The 23,395-nt window shown below is 31.8% G+C and overlaps 1 pseudogene; it reads left to right on the top strand.

The window, feature by feature from the left end:
- Positions 1-448: 448 nt before the first annotated feature.
- Positions 449-23,395, top strand: part of LOC149561696 (DEAD-box ATP-dependent RNA helicase 15-like) — an 88,015-nt pseudogene continuing 65,068 nt past the window's right edge.

The following is a 23,395-nucleotide window of genomic DNA, read 5'->3' as shown; positions in this document are numbered from 1 at the left end:
GTAAACTTGATTATAGAGAATCTTAAATTGCTTCATACATGTTTTACTATATATGCTAATTAATGGTAACATATGAACCAATTTTCTTCAATACTTGAAATTTGTGTTTCATGTAAGTTATGTGCAAATTCATATATTTCCCATGGAAGGAATTGACATCTGAATTCAATCCAAAAATGATAGTGAGATATATCAAAATGCTATTTGTTTGACTAAAGATGATGTAGTCATCATGGTGCTCATTGATTGACTACTGAGTACTTATATTTTTTGTTGAAATAGTCTCTTTAATAACTTCATGTAAATGTTCTACACGTAATTTACTTCTACTATGCCTCTAAAGTTGGAGCATAATCATGGCTATCTTAAATTATTCTGAAATCAGCCCAATTGTGAATGTCCTAATTGAGATATCGCTTTATTTTGTTTGATTCTATCAGTACAACATGAATGCATTCCCCAGCCCATTCTAGGGATGGATGTGATTTGATAGGCCAAGTCTAGAATGGGAAAGACCATAGTTTTTTTTCTTTCCACACTACAACATAATGAACCTATTCTTGGGCAAGTTGCAGCTCTTGTCTTGTGTCATACTTAAGAATTGGCATATCAGGTATTTTAATTTATGGATTGATATAGTGGAATTTTTTCTTTGATAACTAGGCTTTTGTGGTTACTTTATACTTAGTTATTTCCATTAATAATAGTTTCTTACTAGTTCTATTTTATATTGTAGATATGCCATGAATTTGAGAGATTTATCACTTATTTAATAGACTTGAAGGTGGTTGTATTCTATGGAGGGGTAAACCTTAAAGTCCATAAAACATTGCTAAAAAATGAGTGTCCACACATAGTGGTGGGTACTCCTAGAAGGATACTTGCTCTAGCAAGGGAAAAAGATTTGAGTCTCAAAAATGTTAGACATTTTATCCTTGATGAGTGTGATAGAATGCTAGAATCACTTGGTATGTTAGTAGATATCTTTTTAAATAGATTTTGATTACATAGTCTGTTTAGTATGGTTTTTGACTTTTTTAATGTTGTAGACATGTGGAGAGATGTCTAGGAGATTTTCAAGATGACCCCTCATGACAAGGAAGTTATGATGTTCTTTACCACTCTGAGCAAGGAGATTCAGCCCATCTACAAGAGATTCATGCAAGATGTAATGTCTTCTATAGAAGTTGACCTATTTAATCCTACATTAAATATTACTTTAATGATTGGAGAAACTAGTTAGTTCATTTAAATTGGCTTTATTCAGGTGGAATACTAGTTATGCTTATTTCTATAGTATTGATATTAAGATGTTTATTTAACCCATGTAAAGGTGATTCATGTTTTGGCCATAAGTTGGTAGCACACATTTGCAAAGGCAATTCATGTTTTCCTAAAGTTCTGCATTTCTTAGCCAAGCCTTTGTTTTCATCAGCTTTCTCATCATCGCTCATCAATATAGGATTGTCATAGCTTTATTGTAATTCCAAAGTTGGGATTGCATGTTACCTAAATCCTTTTCTTTGCATTTGCAAGAATGAAGCTACCTTAGAGGTAGTGCAGAGCTACATTTTCTATGGTGGCCAACTTTCATTCATTGTACATGGTGGAGACATGGGTTACATGTGGCCTCTATTACTAGTTTTGTAACAACAATAAAAATAAGTTATTCAATGATATAGAAAATTATTAAATTCAAATTTTAGGGACGATATATTGGACCACAAAACTACTAGTTGAACCTTTTTAATACTTTTCATTCAACATGTGCTCCTTGGATCAATGAGGGGGTTATTGTGGCATTGTTGGCTCTTGATGGCAATCACACCACCTAATGTTACACACATATGTTTTCATTTACAACCTATGGAGATATACATTGACAATGACGAAAAATTGACACTTCATGGTTTAGTTCAAGTATTGAATTTATTTGAGTTTAATAATGTCTGATAAAATAGTAAATTATTCTCTCTTTTGTTGTGTCTGGTATTTATGTCTTGAGATTCTTCCAACACTACATCAAATTGAGCGAGCTAGAGAAGAAATGAAAGCTAAATGATCTACTTGATGCACTATACTTCAATCAAGTTCACATATTTTTCAAGAGTGTTAAAGGAGTTGCAGAGCTAAACAAGCTTCTTATGGAGTGCAACTTTCCATCAATCTGCATTCATTCTAGAATGCCACAAGAAGAAAGGTATGTTTGATGTTGTTTTTCTTTTTGAATCGACCATGGTACTTAATGTAACAATTAAATTTTCTCTTTAATCTAGGATATGCAATTAAATTAAATTTGTATAATTCTACCATCTCACATTGCTAGCTACTTCATTCATAAATAAATCTTTTTGCAATTGTCGTATACACATTATTTACGACAATATTTGGGATAAAAAGGACTTTTCTTTTTTAAATTCCTGATGGTTCATGAAAATTTCTCTTAAGCACTTGATTTAATTATGTTTAACAAATACTAATGTGTTTCTTGTGATATTTTTAGAAATAAAATTTTAATATGTGATTTTTCATGTAGATTAACTCAGTACAAAGGTTTCAAGGAAGGTCATAAGGTAAAATGAAGAACTTTGACTACTAGAGGCCAATGGTTCTATGATATTTGTATTGCATAGGAGCTCTAATATATTTGGTGTTAAATTAGAAGTAGTTGGACCTCCTATCAATGATTCCTTGAGGTTCTCTAATGTCCTGGCCATGTCTCTCATTGAAGGTCATTCTCTTGGAAATTCACTACTACAAAGCAAACCAACATTCTTTCTGACCATTCTTTGTAACCATCTCTAAACTCTCCTATATGTTTAATATTTGTCCCCTAAAAATTGGCCTTGAACTATTATCCCTATTGGAAACACATCACCATCCCCTAAAACATCTTCATCTCCAAAACTCCATCAAGCATAAGTTGTAATTAAAACTTTCTCTTTGGTTTTTGGATAGTACAATATGTGAGTTCCTTCCAAAAGGATCTATGATGTTCTCACTTAGCACATGCTGAACGGAAAGTATAAGAAATGAAGAGAAAATAAGATTCTACTTCTTTATTCATTAACCTTTGGACAAAAGCCATTCATGTGAGAAAGGTTTGTGGAGCTAGAAAAATCAAATTGTATAATGAGTAGAGAAGGTGGGAAAATCTTTATTGGGACCTATGATGGTCAATGTAATAGATCTCCATTTGGCCCTTTGGAATAGCAACCAAATGACTTTGTTTAATTATGTTACATGTACAAAAATTTATGCTTCAAGAATTGTCATTTGTAGGAGAGGGAATAAGGGGTCAGGCATTGAGACATGGTTTTAACTATTCTTAGAAGATGTCATTTGGAACTTCTATATATTGTTTGTTTTACTAACATGTCATCCCTTTCATTTTGATAATGAAAATTTCAAATTTGAAAAGAAAATTTGGGGGAAGACACAATTGTTAAATAGATGTACCTAGATTACTATTGTAGTTGTAATGCTACTTTTATGCTATCCAATAAGAGAATGTTATTCAATCATAGAATTGTATATGGTTGAAATCCTCATTAAATGTTGTTCTTGATCCATGGATATCCATAGGAGTTTTGGGGTAAAGAACACGTCCCCATGTTTCCCTATAAAATAACATTTGATTTAGAATTGCATAGACATGATTTTTCCCTTTTTAACCCATTTATCCCAGTGCTTAAGTAGTAAAGTTGTTTCTTTGTTTCTTTTCTATGCATTGTAAGTATTTGCCTACTCTAAAAAAATGTAGGATGTAATGCACATTAAATATAAGAATTTTAAATTTTCAACTAAATATCAATGTTTTTAATTTTTAACTAAATATCAGCATGTTTATTTAGAATGGTAAGACAATTTGGTATTTTAAATGTTCCACATCATTTACTATATTGGTTTTTGAATATACAATGATACATTTTGAAATTCATGTGCCTAGAGTATGACTTTAATTCTTAATTTTTTCATGTAAACATTTTATGTTTTCAGAGTAAGATTTATTTGGTAAATCTGATTGCTACATTTGTTTTGTTGTGATGCAGTCCTCCAATAGGTTCCATCTAATGAATGAAGATCCATTTTTGTTGCAAGTTAATCAATGTCATTCCTTTAAGTCTATCTTTAGATTGTCTAAGACTATTTGACTCTATTTTATGCACTCGGTATAATGTTGCATTGATTAATCCTTTATATTGTTTGCAACCATCTCAGATATCAAGATTCCAAAACTATATAGATCTCCATTTGTAGAAACATTCCCGCCCAGCCCATACTATGCAAACAAATTTATTAATGAGAATCTATTAAGGAAAATGACAATGCCAATGTAAAAGATACTCAAGAAAATAATTACCTAGAGCAATATAGCCTATAGATCCTCTGACTAGAAATGTTGTTATACTCACTAAATCTATGGGATACATAGCAATTAAATGGAATATACCAAAATCATTCGCAACGGCTATCATATTAGCATCTAGGAGCACATTACTTAGTTCCAAATCATAGTGAACAAACTACAAAGGACAATCATAATGAAGATATTCCATGCCATGTCCTACATCTGTGGCAATGCTCAAACATTCACTCAATCCCAATTGACAAGTGTTTTGATGATCTATTTCAAGGTACAAATTCTTTTCTAAGCTTCCATTAGATGCAATTTGAAGAACCAAACCTTTCAAGTAGGGAAGTAAAATGCACCTATGATTTTGATGAAGTTATGGTGTCAAATCCCCCCCAATGCTTCGCCTTCTCTAGTAAAGCTCTACGATAAATAGGTCATGCATTGTTTAGAGTTCAAAAAAATACTACTTTAACCCAAACTTGTTGGCTATTCATGGTCGCACATCAACTCTTGGAAATGTATTGGAAATTTAGCTTTCTCTAAAACATCCTATTTGAGTCCAAGCATCTTCCATACTATACTTATTTTACCACAGGTGGCATATGTTCTCATTGGCATTCAAAAAAACTTGTTTAGCAACATGTGTATCATTACTTGTCATAGTCATTTCTTTGAGGTCTTTATGAACCTTAATTCATATAGACTCCTTTTAATTTGTTCTATCTTTTCTTTGACCTTTGTTCTCTTAATATCAATAATATCAATTTCACTTTATATCTTTTTTCTTCACTAATAAATTTAAGGCTATTTGCTATTATTTCTTTGACCGTTTTGCTACTTTTCCATAGGATTGTTATTTGTAGATCTCTCTAGTAATATTCTCATTTCTCTTTGAATTGAGGTCAAAACAATTATCTACTATGCTCAATGGCTAAGTTGAATTGTTTATCATAGATTTGAGAGAAGAAATCAAGACTCTTACATGTTCTTTAAGTTGATATTTAATATGTATATTTTTCTTAATTTGTACTACCAATTTAGTTGCTAAAACTTGTAAATTGTGTATATCCCCTTCATCTAAAGAAGGATTGAGATTCCATTTATGCTGAAACCTTCCTATCATGGAAGATCATTGTCATGCCAAAAATATGAGGCAAAAAAACACATGCAATTTTTTTTTAAAGTTAAATAAAACTAATGTGTTGATAAAAGGGTTGACTACAACTCACATGACACATAGGTTTGATAAATGTTAAATTTTGCTTCACAAGTTAAACTATGGTGGGTTGAAATACAAATATAGATTCCCCTAACAAAACCTTAAGACTACGTTTAGTTTATAGTCATCATTAAAAAAAATGTTAAATTAAATTTTCATTATTTGATTGATTATCTAAATTAAACAACTGAAGTACAATTGATTAAAAGTTCTAAACATTATTACTTTTTATGTCATATGCTAATTTACATACCAACCCATCCTTTCAAGTCAATCTTAAATTTCACTTGTTAATATCAATAAAATTAATGTAGTCAATTGTTCTTAAAAATATTACTAATACTAATTAAATATTACAAGATAAATAATATATCTATTTTAATTATATTAATTTTAAATAGTCCTAGAGGTGTGGAAAATGCCCCCAACCCATACACATAGCCCTTACGTACTTAGTTTTCATGATTTTTGGCCTCTAGGACTATTTAGGGGCCTAGCAAAAAGCTTGAAAATTTTGGACTTTCTAACAACTTTAAAAAATGCAAATTAATCAATAATCCTAATTAGGGTAATTAATCTTGATTACCCACTAATTAGAATTAGGTTACTAACTTAGTCCAACTCAGATCTTTAGGTTACTTGGTTTACCCTAACTATCAAGCTGAAATCCATTTACGAGTCACGAGTGTTAAGAGACACTATAAAATCACTATTACAAAACATTAACACTTTTTTATTATAGAATGATACATTCATTCAATTCACAATACAAATAAAATACAAACAACGGGGTCTGGATCTTTTATTAGACTCAACCCTAATTTCCACACATAGTACATAGGGTTTAGTTTTGTTTCTCTGTTAGATTTCCCAACTAATAAATCTTGCACGCTCATTTCACATATCAGTAGCTCAAGAAAATCACATGCATATATTTAAAACTTATTTGGATAATCGCATAAATCAAAACATAAATCTTTCATTTAAATAACCCTTTCTAACTTTAGCACACACATTTAGTCATTAGTAATTACATAATCAATATAACATAACTTTATTCATTAATTCAAATTAATATACTAGAATAATTATTTTTAGACATGCATATACCTAAACATCATAACATCACCAATAGGGCATACTGAACCATCTGAATGCATATAACCTAGTCATTGTGGTACCAAAATCAACATCCTCATCATTAGGTGAAAACACCTGGTATCATTGTTAGAGAAATTTTAATGTTTAAACAATTGAGAAAATTTAGTAGTTCTTGAATCATTGAGTATTAAAATATGGATGTATCAACTAATCTCAATTTTCATTAGGATATTCACAACATAAAACATTACTTCATATCCATTTTCAATCTCCTATAATAGTTTTAATAGAGAAATTAATATTTAATAAGTACATACGAGGAGGGACCTTACAATCTTCATGTGAAACCTTGATGCTAGATGAGGGCTCACCATTAGATCAACTTCAAAATCACTGAACAAATGTGCTATACAATGGCAACTATTGCCAAGCCTCTTCTAAAATTGTACTATTCCAAGAAGATGATCTAAGAGAGAGTCCATGGGTAGGCATTTATTGGGGGACTCATCTACTCTCTCTTTTTTTTTAAACTCATAGTTTGGTCGAAATTCTGACCATCTCCTCGTGGTTTTCCACCAAAAATTGGTCAAAATTTTGACTATTCTTGAAATTTCGCTACCCTTATTTGGACAAAATTTCAACTAATTCTTGAAAGTTTTTGACCAAAAATTGGTGGAAATTTTGACCAATTCTTTAAAAAAATCTACCAATATTTTGTCAAAATTTTAACGAATTCTTGAAAGTGATTGACCAATATTTGGTCAAAATTTTGACCAAAATTAGAAAATTAGAGTGACCAAAGACAATGACTTTTTGACGAATGTATTTGTCGAAGTTTTAACCAACCCACAAGTTGGTCAAAATTTTGACAAAAATAATTTCCATGAACTAATTGGTCAAAATTTTAACCAACCTAGGTCAAAATTTAGATCAAAATTTTTTAAAAATTAAGTCCAAATTTACTAGTGTGAGTTTGGACACATTAGAGAAAATTGTGTAAAACATCACATGAGGAAGAGAGACACTACAAAGAGGTGTTTTGTATGTACAAAACTTGGACATCTTTTCAAAGAACTATATGAATAGAGGAAGAGTTGAAGATGAAAAGAAAGCTAAGGATGACAATATCAAAAAATAAATGAGGAAACAATGGGTGCAAAAATTGCTAGAGAATACAAGCCAAAGTCCTAAAATTATTGACACCCAAGTCAATGAGTTGGGTGGCACAATTATTTCAACTTAGTCATCCATTGACATTACTAGAACTATGGTTTAGAAGAATAAATCTTACATTCGTTCCAATCAGCAAGAAGATGATCCATATCAACATTCAAGATGCACAACGATCACCAAGTTAAGTTGACACTTGAATACCTTACCAAGAAAGATCAGGTTGCAAGACCTTACCAAGAAAGGTCAAGCCACATAACCTTACCAAGTTTTAGATGCAAATATCAATTTTTTTGACTCTACCAAGTATCAAGTTCAAACCAAATGGTGATAACTCTACCGAGCTTAAAGTTCCCTCTAAGTTGGTAGTTCCTACCAAGTTAAGAGACTTTATCGAGTTGAATGTGTCTTCCAAGAATTAAAGACCAAATTGAGTGGAGGATAATCTATCACCAAGTGAACATTTGTATGAAGCATTAATGGTGATTGTTAAGACTAAATTTTGTTAAAAGGAGGAAATTGATCAAATAATTTTACTGTATTTTTTTAGAGTTAAGAGAGAAGAGCAATTTAGAGCCCCCAAAGTGATTTGAAGTAGTAATTGTTGAAGTTAACTTTTGTGTTTGAAGTTTAAAGGAGTAGAATGGCATCTTCTAGTAAAAAAATAAAGAAGGGTCCAGAGATGTTGGTTCATGGAGTTGATTGCAAGGTTCCCGCATTCAATTTGAGTCCACTAGTTGTAGAGGCACTTGACCCTATTGGAGCACAATCTTAAATTCCACCAAAGGTACATCTTATTCATGATATTAGTTCATTTTTCCACTATTCAATTGAAGAGTTGGGAACTCTAGAAATGAACCAAGCATACAATGAGCTATGTGTGGATGGTATTTTCAAACCTAAGAATAAAGGTCTAGAAATGAATGGTTTGATACATATTTTACATATGCTGAGGGATTTCCAAGGGATGTTGATTAAGTTCATCTTGACTCAAGTCCATGACATGCATTTATGGTTGGATCACACTATTTTGATAATAAAGAAGATCATACATAGAATCACTAGGTTTCCAATGTTAAATAAGGTAAAGAACACAAAAACCCTAGGTTAGGTTGAATTGGCTAAGAGGACTCTTGTCAAGTGGGATGGAAGAGGCACAAAGTTAAACAGAGTAATTGATGTGGATTTCAAGTTTGGCATCTATGTTATTGTGCATAAGATTTATAGCTCAAGTTGGTTGAACAATGTCTCATTTGAATCAGTTGATTTGGCTTACAAGGTGGTGAAGAACAATCTATCCTTGGAATTTTCTAAGCTATAGTTGAGCCAATTAAGAAAGAACATGGAGAGTATTTGAGTTTCAAAGAATAATCCATATAATTTGGTTGTCTATTAACCTATTTATTTTTCTATGTGCAAAAATTTCCCTTCAAAAGGAGTTGTAGTGTGGAGAAAGGATACACCAGTGCTATATCAGACTAATGAGTTTATAGAAAAGATGGGAGAAATTTTTTAGAGTATAATGGATAACTATTTTGAGCCCTTTAAAGAGAAAATGCAAAGTAGATTTAGAATACCAAGGAAGTTGGTAGAAGACTATGAATAGGATATTTGTTTTCTAGTTGATTGTGACAAGGTCCATATCCAAGCAGTCAAGTCTATAGTAGCATGGGTAAAACCTTTGGGTTATGAGGTAAATATTGATGACACTAAAGAAATAATTATGGCTCTCCTAAATGAGCTAGTAGATCCCAAGGCTTCATATTTTGGAACCTATGAGTAAGCAAAGGCTAGAAATGAATTGGAGATCAAGCTTCCTCAATAAATAAATAGAGGAAGAAAAAAGGTAGAGAAAATATTAAAGAATACCAAATCATCTAGTTCTCCTCTCATTCTGACTAAAGGAAAAGGTGATGATCTAGAGGAAGAAGAAGGAGAAGAAGAGAATACAGAGGAAGAAGAACTTAAAGAGGAGGAGCCTCCCAAGAAGAAAGGGAAGGTCACTATAACCAATGTAAAGTCCTCCCCTATTGTCTTTAGCAAAAGACCATCAAAGTCAAGAAATAGACTAAAATTGGGTGATGATGAGCATATCACATTCAAAAGGTCTGCCTCCACCTTTGAGAAAATATTGAATAGACCTGAAGAAGGTGGAGGTGGAGGTACAGGTGACTTAGATTCTTGAAGTATGATACCAGGACCAAGGAAGAGAAGAAATAGATTGAGGATGTCATAGAGGAAAAGATAGATAAGTGGAAGTATTCCCCTAATGAGCTAAAATCAAAGGTTCCAAATGAATTATTGAAGGTAGTTTCACCACAATGGGACAATGCATTGAACTTTTTCCAACACATCATAGAACAAAATCTCAAAAAACTTATTTTGTGTCTTTCTGATAAGGAAGTGAAGGAATTATTGAAGGAAAATGAACACAAGCTTATACCTAGATTCAATGCATTTTTTATCCTTGTAAAAGAGATAGAATACATTATGAAGCCAAATATTATTGCATGGAAGAACATCTATAGGATGCCCAAGCCTAGTGATCAAGTTGTGCATATTGATGATAAAGATGATAAAGAGGAGGATGTAGAAGAAGATATAGAAATAACAAATGAAGAAATAGAAAATGTAGAAGGAGAAGATGCTAAAGAGAAAGAGGATCAAAAAGCTATAGGATGAATTCTTCCTGAGATTCAAAGTATTCAAAAATCTAATGTAGAGAAGATAGTAGTAGAGGTTATGGCCTCCCTTCCTCATTCATTAAGAAAAGCCTTAGTGTAGCCAAGTTTAGAGAAGGCTTCTACTGAGTTGATTGAGGTAAAAACTACATCACCAAGCACCCAACCAATCTCTAGAGAAACATTACCAAGTGCCAGGATGAGTAAATTTTTCATCACTTCATCTATCGAGTAGTAGGCACGAATCATTCCAGCATCAAGCATTATTGAGCTACAACAAGGTATTTCAAGTATTCTTGCTATTAGTATTGCTACTCCTATATTTATCATTGTTCCTACTATCTCAACTATTGTTTCTATATCGAGTGTGTCTACACCAAGTGCAATGATAGTTGAGGTTAAGCCTCAACCAAGCACAAAATTTAACAAAGGAAAAAAATTGGTCCTTCTATTATTCTAATAGAAAATGGTAAAGAAGAAGAAATTGATTTGGATGAGGAAAATTTTATTCCAAATTAGAATACTTCTAACCTCACTCCTAAAGAAATGGATACCCTTGGTGAACTATGGAAAAAGAGGGCTAAAAATAAAAATCTTAGAGAGGAAAGGAATAAGAAAAATCAAGTGCTTGAGGATATAAAAGGAATATACATTGATGCACTAAGTATTGAGGTTGATGAGAAGCAGCCAAATTTGGATCAACTTACTAAAGTTGTTCCTAAGAATAATGAAGAGCTAGATGGACAAGAAAAATTGTTGCAGAGGGTAAAAAGAAATTTTAGAAACAAAGTTTTCGAGCAGGTAGTATAGAAGATAGCTATTGACCAAGTAGAATTATCTACTATTCTTGCTACACTTGAAACTTATGTAAATAATGTTGTTTCTTTATTGTTAAGTTAAATGATACATCTATCTTCACTAAGGAAATAAAGGATAAACTATGCAAGATAGATGAAGACATGAAGGAAAGTGCACAATAATTTTCACTTGATCCTAGTTGCAGCTCTAAACATTTTGTGAAGATCGGGTACTTGATAAATATTTAGGAAGAATTATTAAGGAAAAAAGCCAAGATAAGGGCTACACTGGCAGATATTTAAGGCATGATCCTTCTCAACATGGATGCATTGCAAAAGCATATTGCACATGCAAATACATTGGTCCATGACAATAATTTCTCCATAGCAAATCATATGTTGAAACTTTCAACATAATTATAGATAGCCTTGCATGCATCTAGTTATTCAAAGAGAATTGGGACAAGACCATGGTAATCATTTTGAAGGTAAACAATGATTTCTTGTCACATTTTGGTATTAACTAGCAAATATTTTACACCTTTGGCATTTATGTCAAAAAGAGGGAGAAGATTATTGGCGTAATAGGAGAATATTATCATACTTCAAATACATGTATGGGGGAGAGATATATGTTGGGGGAGTAGTAATATAAAATGAAACACATGTATAGATAGAAAAACATATATTTATAAAGGAATTTTTGAAAAATCAAAAAAATAGAGTAAGAGGCTACCGAGATACAATAGTAGACAATATTCAAAACCAAGTTGTAGATCTAGATTGTTGATAAGGGGAGTTTTGACTTGTAATTTTGAGAATTCAGATTTTTTGTATGATAAGTGTTTTGTCACTAATGCCAAAGGGGGAGATTGTTGACCTTAGGTCAACTCATTTTTCTATTAGTGACTTAACACTTAGTCAGGTTGTTACATTGCTACCAAGCTCTATAGTTTCTACTAAGCTTATCATTCTTCTAGTAGTGTTAACCAATTATTTCAATTTCTATCAAGCTAAACAATCAGATTGTAGTTCATGTCAAGCTTCATAGTGTCTATCGAGCATTTGAGATAAATTAAAATGGTTGTCAAGTTCTCTGATGTCTACCAAGCTTTAGAGGCAAAGTACAGTGTTAACCAAGCTCTGTAGTGTTAACCAAGCATATTAGTGTCTATCAAGCTCACAATGTTAATGGAGTGAATTCAGTGTTGACTGAGTCATGCAATGTTAATCGAGCATTTCAGTATCTATCAATTTTCTCAATGTTCACCGAGAAATAGAATATTGATTGATTTCCTACTAATCAAAATGATTAGTATAGATTGAGGTTCAACTTCAATTAGGTAACAGAGTTTGCCAAGTGTTGAAAGTGTTTGTTGAGTGTCAGAACTTCACCGAGTTGTCTTTAGAACTTAAGTTACAAGTGGACCAACTTTGTGAACTATGATGAATTTGGTATTGTAGCTAACTCTAGAAGGTAATTAAGTGGATTGGTATATATGTAATATATTATATTATATCCAAATAAGAATGTGAAGAAGTAAGAAGTATATGAGTGCAAATTAAAGAAGTATACAAGAAGTATAAGGTATAGTAGAGACTTATCTATCACAACAAGGTGGTCATTGTAATACAAAGGAATATCATTCAACAAATCAAAGTTTTAGATCAGATATTAGCCATTGGTTCATCCTAAGAGGTGCATCAATCAAATCCTCTAACAAGGTGGATTTAATAGTCTTTTGTTAAATCTCCTAACAAAGTGCATACTTCATTGTATGTTTGTAAAATCTTTTCACAAGGTGGACTAATAGTCCTTATTGCTCCTAACAAGGTAGGTCATCAGAAGTGACCAATTGTAAGTCTTAACATGCCAACTTTACACTATAGTACTAAATCTTGTGGGTATGATCCCTGCCCTAGTTTTACTTTCTATTTGGAAGGTTCCTAGGTCATCAAATATTGTTTCAAAGTGTTATGAATTTTTTATTTCTTTCATGCATGCAAATAGATCAGATTATATGGTGATGATTTAATTGGTGAATTAAGTTTAAAATTTTATTAGTTCCTGATTCACCCCTCCCCTGTCAGTAACCTAGCCTAGCTTATATATCCAACATGACAAAGTTTTTTATCATCAATCTAGCCAATTTAAACCCTAGGGTACATATTGAAATTTTTTGAAAATATTTTTAATGCATGAAAGAAATTATGGCAATAAATAGGAACTCAAAGTGATAGACTAGACAAAAATGGAAGAGGGGGGAGAGAAAAATAGGAATTCAAGGTTATTGTGATTTAACAATTAGTAGACCTACAAAACTAGAAACTACAAATGATAATAGTAAAATCCCTAAAGGCTTACCCCATTCAAGACTAATGAATACCAATTCCTCTATCTCATCCTAGTGTTTTCCTTTCCTTTTTTCTTTTTTTATTTGCAATGAAAAGAGGGGTGGAGCTAATAACTGACAATATTTCAAGTATATTAAACACAATAAAACATGGATTTTTTAAGGAAGAGTAAGAGGACTTGAGAAGAGTACATCTAAACCAAAATCAGAAAAAAATCATTTGAGAACATAAACTTAAATACCTTATGTAAGAACCATGTCCTACTCAGCAATTGTGGCATCATCTAATTTCTAGAAATGTGGAAGTAAACAAATGAAAACCTAGTTTGAGAAGTCAATAACCATTCCATTTACCATAATCAAGGAGAAAAAAAATATTTACCATTACAATATGTATTTACGTTAGATTATCCACGATGATGACCTATACATGATCCATTCACCAAAATGCATGATTAATATAAATACATTCAAGATCATCATACATCATCCATTAGATATTATTTCATCTAAATTATCATAATAAGATGATTGATTACAACACATCATTGTAGATTTAATCAAGATGTATCAAACATGTGTCCATCTGTAAGCTTCACTCTCTACATCCATTAGACATCATCCATCCACTATTTAAGATGGTAGTGTGGCCCAGGTGAATTTACCATGCCAACCATGAAGTTTCTACCTCCCCCAAGGTCCTTCCTAACATGAATAACACCCCAAACCTAGCATGAGAAGCCTAGAATCTTGGAACAAGATGATCAAATAGATCTAGTGCATCTGTGAAACATACTACTTTCCACATATGTCTAAGTAGCATAATACAAAAATATTTTAGGGAATATAAAAAAATGACATATCTACTCATATGCAGTGAAATAAATGAAAGCATATCTACTCGTATGTAATGAAATCATATCTACTCATATGCAATTCAATGAAATAAAAACATACCTACACATATGAAATAAAATAAAATGTGTTGGCCAAGCACTTCTACAACCAGATTTAACTAATAGAAGAAATGAAACATAGCGAATCTATTCTAATTGTATTGGTGGGTAGAGAGAAACAAAACACATTATATTCATATATATAACACCCCCCCCCCCCCCCATTTAGCCACAATACACACATCCATGGAGGAGTTAAATAAAATTCTCAAGATGGCATATGTAATCACATATCAATGATTTCAAAGTTTGCATTCATCTACCTTTGCATAATGAATAACTTAGAGAATGTACTCAATCAAGGAAAAAGAATTTCATGTTCCATGAAATTTTTTATTTGAGCAATATTCCATTATAAATTGTATGCAAAAATTAGTGATAATGCCTAAATAATCAATCTAAGATAACAAATGCATATACAAAGAAGGATTACAAATCAAGATGGAATCTTTATCTTTCCTTACCATTTAAAATGTGCCTCCATTTTCCTCCTAAGCTTAAGTATCCTGATTTATGAGCCCTTACATCATGATGTACTCCCTTCTTCAAGATGCTTCAAGGTTTTGGAGATTGTAAAATTTAATGTGAGATCCTACTAAATTATCCTACAATGCTAAATACAAATTATTATGGATGGATGAAAGAATTAAAACTATAATGGAGATTAGATGAACAACTATGGAGTTGATGGAAAATTTCTTGTGATTTCTCTAATGGCTAATAGTAATTGTGAGTCTAAAATCTAGTCCTTTCTAGTTGTTGGTATGAGGGAATGGAAGTTCCTTTTATAGACTCTGGGAAGACCCTAGCCTAGTTGGCTACATCTAAAAGTGGAGAGACAATTTAAGACACATGGATAGATGAGATTGACTTGGTTGGAGAAATGGAGGAAATCAAATATTTAGTTGAGATGTGAGAGAAAGGTTGGGGGAGGAAAGACACGTGGAAAACATCTCATCAAGAATCTTTGAGATCAAGGACTCTAGCTTTAAGGAGGACTCCATGGACAAGTGTCTCATGAGTCATTATTGACTACATAAGGTGGATTGACTAACTCCTAGTTAGTAGAGGAAGTGGAAGAGGACTTTTTTACCTAGAGACATGTGTCCCATTGGTTGAGTTGATCAAGGCCACATATTGTCTTTTAGCCCCATAAAATAGGACACATGGGTGAGGATAAATAGGATTTTTAATAATTAATTAAATTTAATTATCAGTGCAAATATGAGATGCCACATGAGATTGACTAACTAGGTGGACTAAAAGGCTTAGTCATTTGAATGAGTGGATCTGATTAAGCAATATAAATAGTTCACTTAATAGGATTATTTAGAAGACTTAGGATAGTGTAATTGACTTAGGTGAATTAGCTCAATAAATTAAATAATTTATTAATACTAATAGAATAATAATATTAATTAAATATAAAAATATTTAATAAATTAATAGAAAGCGAATTAACTTAATAAATCAAATAATTTATTAAAGTTAAAAGAGGAAAATTATTCATTAAATATTAAAATATTTAATTAATTGACTTGACAATTTTTAAGTGTGTACATTTTCCCCCTCTTTGGAATAATGTGTGGACAACACATTGTTTCAAAGACAACTAGCACTTGATCCGGTTGCCCATGCCCCAAGACTTGGAATGACATAGACTATATGGGATGTCCCCTCAAAAGTTAGTGTTATTTTGAAAAATCTTTCAATAAGACAAAAGAAAGAATGGGTGAGGTGAGATAAAATGACTAACAATAATTTTGTATGGTAACACTCCCAAGAAAGGGGTCCCATGGGCATAAATATGTTAAAGATAAGGTGGGTGAGTTATCATTTGTACACTTTGAATTTGGAGATTAGAGGAGAGCTAGCATAGCAATGGTGTAGTTTTTGATTGCAGAGTACCATTTTGTATGAGTCAGGAGGTACCAACAGCTAGCCAACTACAGAGAGTTAGTAAGTGATCGATCCCTCTTAATCAATTGATAGTTTTAGCATGAAATTTTGATAGATATGGTAGGTTTTGATTTATTTTTTATAGGTTTATAAGATAGTTTTGAATATTTTTGAAATTTTCAATTTGTAAAATTAGATGCATAGTTGCAACACATAAATATGCAATATACTGCGTGAATATGTAGTTGTTGATGATAGCTCACATTTATGATATAAATATGCACATTGATGGGTTTATAGTTTGATTTTTTTTAAGCTACACATTGGTAAAATGTTAAGGTGCATTTAGATGGGATGGCTACACATTTGTGGAAACTGCATTTGTGATTAGGCTTGATGCATAATTGTTTAGGGATGGTGTGCATTTGTTATAAATGTTCTTTTGTTAGGGGATGAACCCTATTTGTGTTATATATCTATGCAAGTATTTAAATTACACAAGTATGGTAGCTTTATGCACATTTATGATACAAAATTATGGATTTGTATTTAGGGATATAAAATGGATAGAAAGATGAAGCACTTAGATAAAAAATAGGGTAGAATTTAATGGTCATTCTATTTAATGAGGATAACTAATAAGAACAATGTAGGTGCCATTGTCGTAACATGAGCTCGAAGCCCAATTAGGCTTAGATAAATGATGGGTTTTTCTATAAAAATGTGATAAACATATTGATAAAATCAATTGTAAGATTAAATAGGTAGACCACAAATCTAGATAAGAAAGGTTTAGGATAGTTTTGAATAGGTTGATAGGATAGTATTGATTTTTTTAAAAATTTATAATTATCATGGATAGATGCAAAGGTGTGACGCACAAATGCATAGGTATACTATGTGAATGTGTAGTTGTTGATGATAGCTCACATTTATGATATAAATACATGCATTGATGGGGTAATAGTTTTATTTTGTTTAAGCTACACATTTAGATTTGTTGGCTAGACATTTGTGGAAACTACATTTGTGATTAGAGTTGATGCACAATTGTTTATGAATAAATTTTCTTTTGTTAGGGGATGAATCATTTTTATAGCATATATCTACACAAATATTGAAATTGTACAAGTATGGTATCTTTATACACATTTGTGATACAAAATTGTGCATTTACATTTAGTGATTAAAAATGGATAGAAAGATGAAGCACTTACATAACTAATATGGTAAAATTTGATGGCAATTCTATTTAATGAGGATAACTAATAAAACGAATGTGTATGCCTAAAATGTGAGCACACTTCTATGACTCATTATATCCAAGATTTTTCAAGAATGAGGTCTTGAATGGTGGCTCATAGCTCTTTATTCATGGAGTGCAAGGGTTTGTAATGGAGGCCCTTAGTTTGACTAGTTTGTGCTCATGCAAGTACACCATAAAATGAGAGATTCAAAGATCAAAATATGCATGCAAATGAAGATGAAAGCTAATATAAATGACAACAATGCAAAGCAATGCAAGAAAGGAAATCTAATCTATGAAAGGAAATAACAATGCAATATTAATATAAGAAAGTAAATTTGGATCTAAGCTAATATGAAAATACAAGGATGGATCATGGTGATGGAAGCCATGGATGCATGAGAGAAGAAGACAAGAAGATAGAAGTTCTCCACAAAAAGCTTTAATGTTCAAACTCCTTCTCCAAAAATCACTCTACAAACTTGTAGCATAACAATAGCATAATTTTAGATGTCAAAAATAAGAGAGGGCTTTCCCTTATAAAGAAAAATGGACAATTAACACTAAGAGGCAATAAGATTTAATCAAGGGTGGAGAAAGAATGATCCGTGTGAGATAAAATTTCACCAATGAGAAAAGAGGAAGAAAATTAAATGGAATCTCACTTAGAAACATGTGCATTTAAGTGTAGAGGAAAAAATAATTTATTTAATTTTTATTTCCTTTCTTTTCTTTTTCAAGTGGGATTTTATTTAATTAAATGGGAGAAAGTTCTTTTAATTAAATAGGAAATATTTAATTAAATTAAAAGAGAGGTTTTTCTCTTAGTTAATTTAATGTGGATTAATCATTATATTAAAAGAGATATTTTTCTTTAATTAAATAAGATTTTGAATAAAATGATCAAACCTTAGGAAATGTTGAAGTGATTGAATTAATTACAATTTGATCAAAGAAATTGATTTGAATTTATTTAATAAAATATTGCAAACCATTGATTTAGGAAATTTGATAAATTGAATAATGGGGCCCATAGTCTAGGTGACCATTTTAGAGTGCATACATTTGTCCCTGTTTGACTAATGTGTGATCGATTTGGGAACACATGTAGTCAAAAAAAATTGAAGTGTGAGATCAATTTGGGATCACAAAACAACCTAGACATGTGGTTGATTCAAGAACACATTAGGATAAAGAATATAAATAAATTTTGACTTTAAAAAGTCAAGGATAAAATTGATAAAACTGAATCAAGGATTGAAGTTGATAGGTACTGCCCCCTTGTGATTTAAATTGAAATGAGATAGAGGAGAAATAGGAAATTGATAAATTTGATCAAATCAAACAAAAGATAAAGTTCTTGATGTAAGATGAAAGATATAAGAATCATAGAACCAAGGTAGATCATCAAGCATGAAATCTTATGCCTCAAAGGTGAATTAGGAGAAAAGAAGTGGGGTGAAAGTGAATGGAAGGTAGAAATTTGGAAGATATGCAAAGAAACAAAAATAAGAAAAGAAAATTTTTCATAAGAAATAGAATGCCCCAAAATCAATCAACTATTTAATATAGAAATTTTGATTGAGATCATGAAAGAAGATAAGGAAATGATGATCAAAACATGACCACAGTTGATTAAAAGTCCACAAGAAAGATGAAGGGAAAACCCTCTCAAACTGATAATGCAGCCTAAAAATGCAAACTAACATGAAGTCTAATAATGCAAGCTACATGAAAATGCAAAGGTGTACTTGAAATAGAGAAACTCTAACATAGGATTTTGTGTTCATCATTCATTAGAGAATGTAAAAGAACTTATTTTCATCATTGGGCCATTATTAACAAACATCAAAAAATCACACAATCATCACTAGTTACAAGTGTAACTATGAATATATGAATGTGATTTATATCAGATTGGAATGTGGAAAGATTCTAACATAAGCATCAAAGAAATAAAGGTCAAGATGACTCTAATGTTAGCTTACCCAATTTAATGTAGCAAAACCATGCTCACATCAAGGGATAGATTGCAAGATGACCATAAGAGTGGTTGTGCAAAAGTAGTCAAGGATGATGCCTCAAATCTTTGAAGTGTTTCAACGGGACAAAAGGTGACACTCTAGAGTTTCAAGACCACACCCATAAGTAGAAAGAAATAAAAACATGCCCCATGCCCCAATTCCTTTAGCTATGCATCCCAAAGAGACTTATCAGACAAGGACACTCAACAAAAATCAATAATAGTCAGCACACAAAGAAAAGATCATGACATAGGTCAAGAATTAAGTGTTGTGTTTAAAATTTTAAGCATGTTACTGATATTGAGTTCCAAGAGTAAGGATCAAATGCTTGCAAGCAAGTGACTTCAAATGATGAAACTAGGTAAGACCAAATCAATAAGTGCTGAAAAAGACTTGATGTTAGGGGTTGTATTGAAAAATACAATTGGGGTGGATTTGAAAAACATCATTTGTGAGGTTTCCTAAAGACTAACGTAGCCAAGAGACCAAAGCTAACATAATTATGCCCCCTAGACAAAGACAAAGACGAATTCCATACTAGGAAACAAGAATAAGGAATGATGGAGAAAGACTAAGTGTCGAAGACATGTACTAAGAACCAGGGGTGCAAAGGCCACAAGTAGCACCCATTTCCAAGTTTTCACCACTTGGATTATTATTATTATTATTATTATTTGAAATATATAATTTTTTTGGAGATATATTAAAGAACTTATTACAAAGATGATCATTTTTTTGGATTTTTGAAATATATAATTTTTTTGAATTTTTTAGGATCAATAAATATGTAAAAAGATGCCCCTAGACAGAATGAGCATCATGGATAGAAATTCTTCAAGTGCAAGACATTGATAGGATTACGGAGTTGCTCTCCCTCTGTTGTAGATAGTAAATAGGAACCAAACCCAAAAATTTTTGTAAATTTGTAAGGTCCAAGCCAATTAGGTTCAAATTTACCCTTTTGATCTCTATTTTATTGATTCTTAGGATTTTTATGTAGGAAAAGATCTCCTAGTTGGAATTCTCTAGGGTGAACCTTTTTGTTTAATGATTTTGGCGTGCACTTTTGATAGACCCTCATATGGTCAAATGATACTTGGCATTTCTCATCTAGAAGTTCTAACTCTTGCAGTTTCATGGTGCAGTAGTCTTCATCTGTAACTAGACCTTTGAGGGAAACTCTAAGTTTAGGAATCTCAACCCCTAAAGCTAACACCACTTCAACACCATATGTAAGGGCAAAAGGAGTAGCCCCAGTAGGAGTACGAATACTCATTCTATAGGACTAAAAAGGCAAATTTATCTATAAGTGCTAATCTCTACCATTCTCATGAATTGTTCTATGTCATATTTTGAGAATGGTTTTATTTGATGCTTCTACTTGACCATTTCCATGTGGGAAGTAAATGAAGGACCAATGTTGTTTTATCTTGAATTTTTTACAAAGCTATTTAAGGACCTTATTTTTTTTAACTAGCCTCTATTTTCAGTGATAATCTTAGAAGGAACTCCATATCTACAAATGATATGATTCAAAATAAATAGGGAAATTGTGTTGCCTAAGGCAATAGAAAGTGGGACAATTTCTACCCGTTTAGGGAAGTAATAAATAGTAGTGATAATAAACTTGTGTCCACATGATGATTTGGGATGAATCTACCCAACAAGATCAAAGGCCCAATATAGAAATGACCAATTAGAGATAGAAGGAATGAGTTCCCTGCCCAGAGCATGTATCAAGTTACCATGTATTTGATGCTTTTCACATGACTTTGCAAAAGCAACTGCATCAATCTGCATCATGGGAAGATAGTACCCTGTTGTAAGAAACCTTTGAGTCATAAGACCATTGGAATGTCCCCCACAGATACCCTCATGGATGTCAACTAATGCTTGATTGGATTCTTCCTTTCTAAGCATCTAATAAGTGTTCCCTCTAGACCCCTCCTATACAAATATGTGTTAAAAATGTTAACACTTTCTTCTACAACATCAAGCATATTGACAACATTTTTTGCATTCATATAAGTGTAATTAATTACAACCTTTCCATTCTTGGGTTGGGAATCTTCCCCTTTCTCATACTTAGGCAAAGGTTCTTTGAACATTGTGTGATCAGCATTGGTATTTAATCCACCTATTTCAAGTTTTTCATTCCCAATAAGATCTTGAACAATATGCTTAAATCTCCCATAGTTTTCAATATCATGTCCAATGCCATCATGAAGTTTGGAATAGGCTTTTTCATCCCACCACCATGGCTTAACTTTAGGTATGCAAAAATTTGCAAGATCATAAGGGTGCACAAGATTATGAGTAAGGAGCTTCATGAATATCTCTTCATATGACTCACCCAATTGTGTAAAGTTACATTTCTCTCCTTTAGGCCTTTCTTGGTATCTTGGCTTATTGATTGGCACTAGCTATAGATGCTAAAAAATGGTTTGCATCTACGGTTTCATCACTTCCTCATACTAATTCATCCCATTTTCTCATTCCAATAATTTTGATTTTTTGGCCAATTTGACAACATCTCAACAGTGTCTATTATCATTTGTATACTCTTTTACATCAATTTCATGCCATTTCAAAATCATTTCATATCAACTCAAAACCATTTCAAATCAACTCAAAATCATGTCAAATCAACTCAAAATTACCCAAAATTAGTCTGAATCATCATGAAACATATCAAACATCCCAAATCAATCATCTTTTGTCTAATCCTAGGCATTGTTGTGGCTTTCAGTGCCTTGGAAACCTATCAATCTATCAAATCTTATCAGCCTAACCTTAGTATTGTCATGGCCCTCAATTGTAGGTCAAACTATCATTCATGTCATCCAATATTTGACATTGTCAAGGCTCTTAGTGTCAAATCATGACATCATCAAACCACTTTAACAAGATTGACTGCATCCATTAATATTATTATGATCAATCATATCAATCAATTTTGATCTTGTAGCATTTATGATATCGGTTAAATGTTATGTATCTTTAGTTCATGTCATGTGTCCTTGACATGTTAATCAATCAATCAATTTGACCATGGCTTTGGTCTATCGGTCATCATCCTATTCAATCCATATCATCATCACATTTTCATCAAAGGATACTATCACACTTATTTAATCAATTTGGCCAATCACCTATTAATTTTCTCTATAGGATTAAATAACCCATAATTTACTCCTATCATTCTTACTAATTATTCTTCCTAATTGTCATCCTCAATAAATTAATTGATTTATCATTCATAAACCATGGAAATTCATAATTTCCTAAATAATATTTTCCTCCATTAATTCCATTTTCAGTAATTTCTATTTTGTGGAATAAAGGATTTTTAATTCAAATATTCCATAGAATATTGACATAATCATGAAACATGTGTGTGAAACCTCATGGATTCTCCATTAACACATGGATAAGATATTTCATAATCCAAGATTCTTATTCTCTTATGCACATCCATATTTGGCTTCATTCATCATAAATTCTTGGCTTTAAGTGGGTTTGAGGTGTCATATGACGCATCATAGATTCTCCTCCACATTTAGTCATGTTTGACTTTCAAGCATCATAGAA

The sequence above is a fragment of the Cupressus sempervirens genome, chromosome 4 (genome assembly GCF_028749045.1).
Source record: "Cupressus sempervirens isolate cs-2001-9-10 chromosome 4, ASM2874904v1, whole genome shotgun sequence".
Taxonomy (NCBI): domain Eukaryota; kingdom Viridiplantae; phylum Streptophyta; class Pinopsida; order Cupressales; family Cupressaceae; genus Cupressus; species Cupressus sempervirens.
Note: the sequence above shows the minus strand (reverse complement) of the source record. Positions and strands in the feature narration are given on the sequence as shown.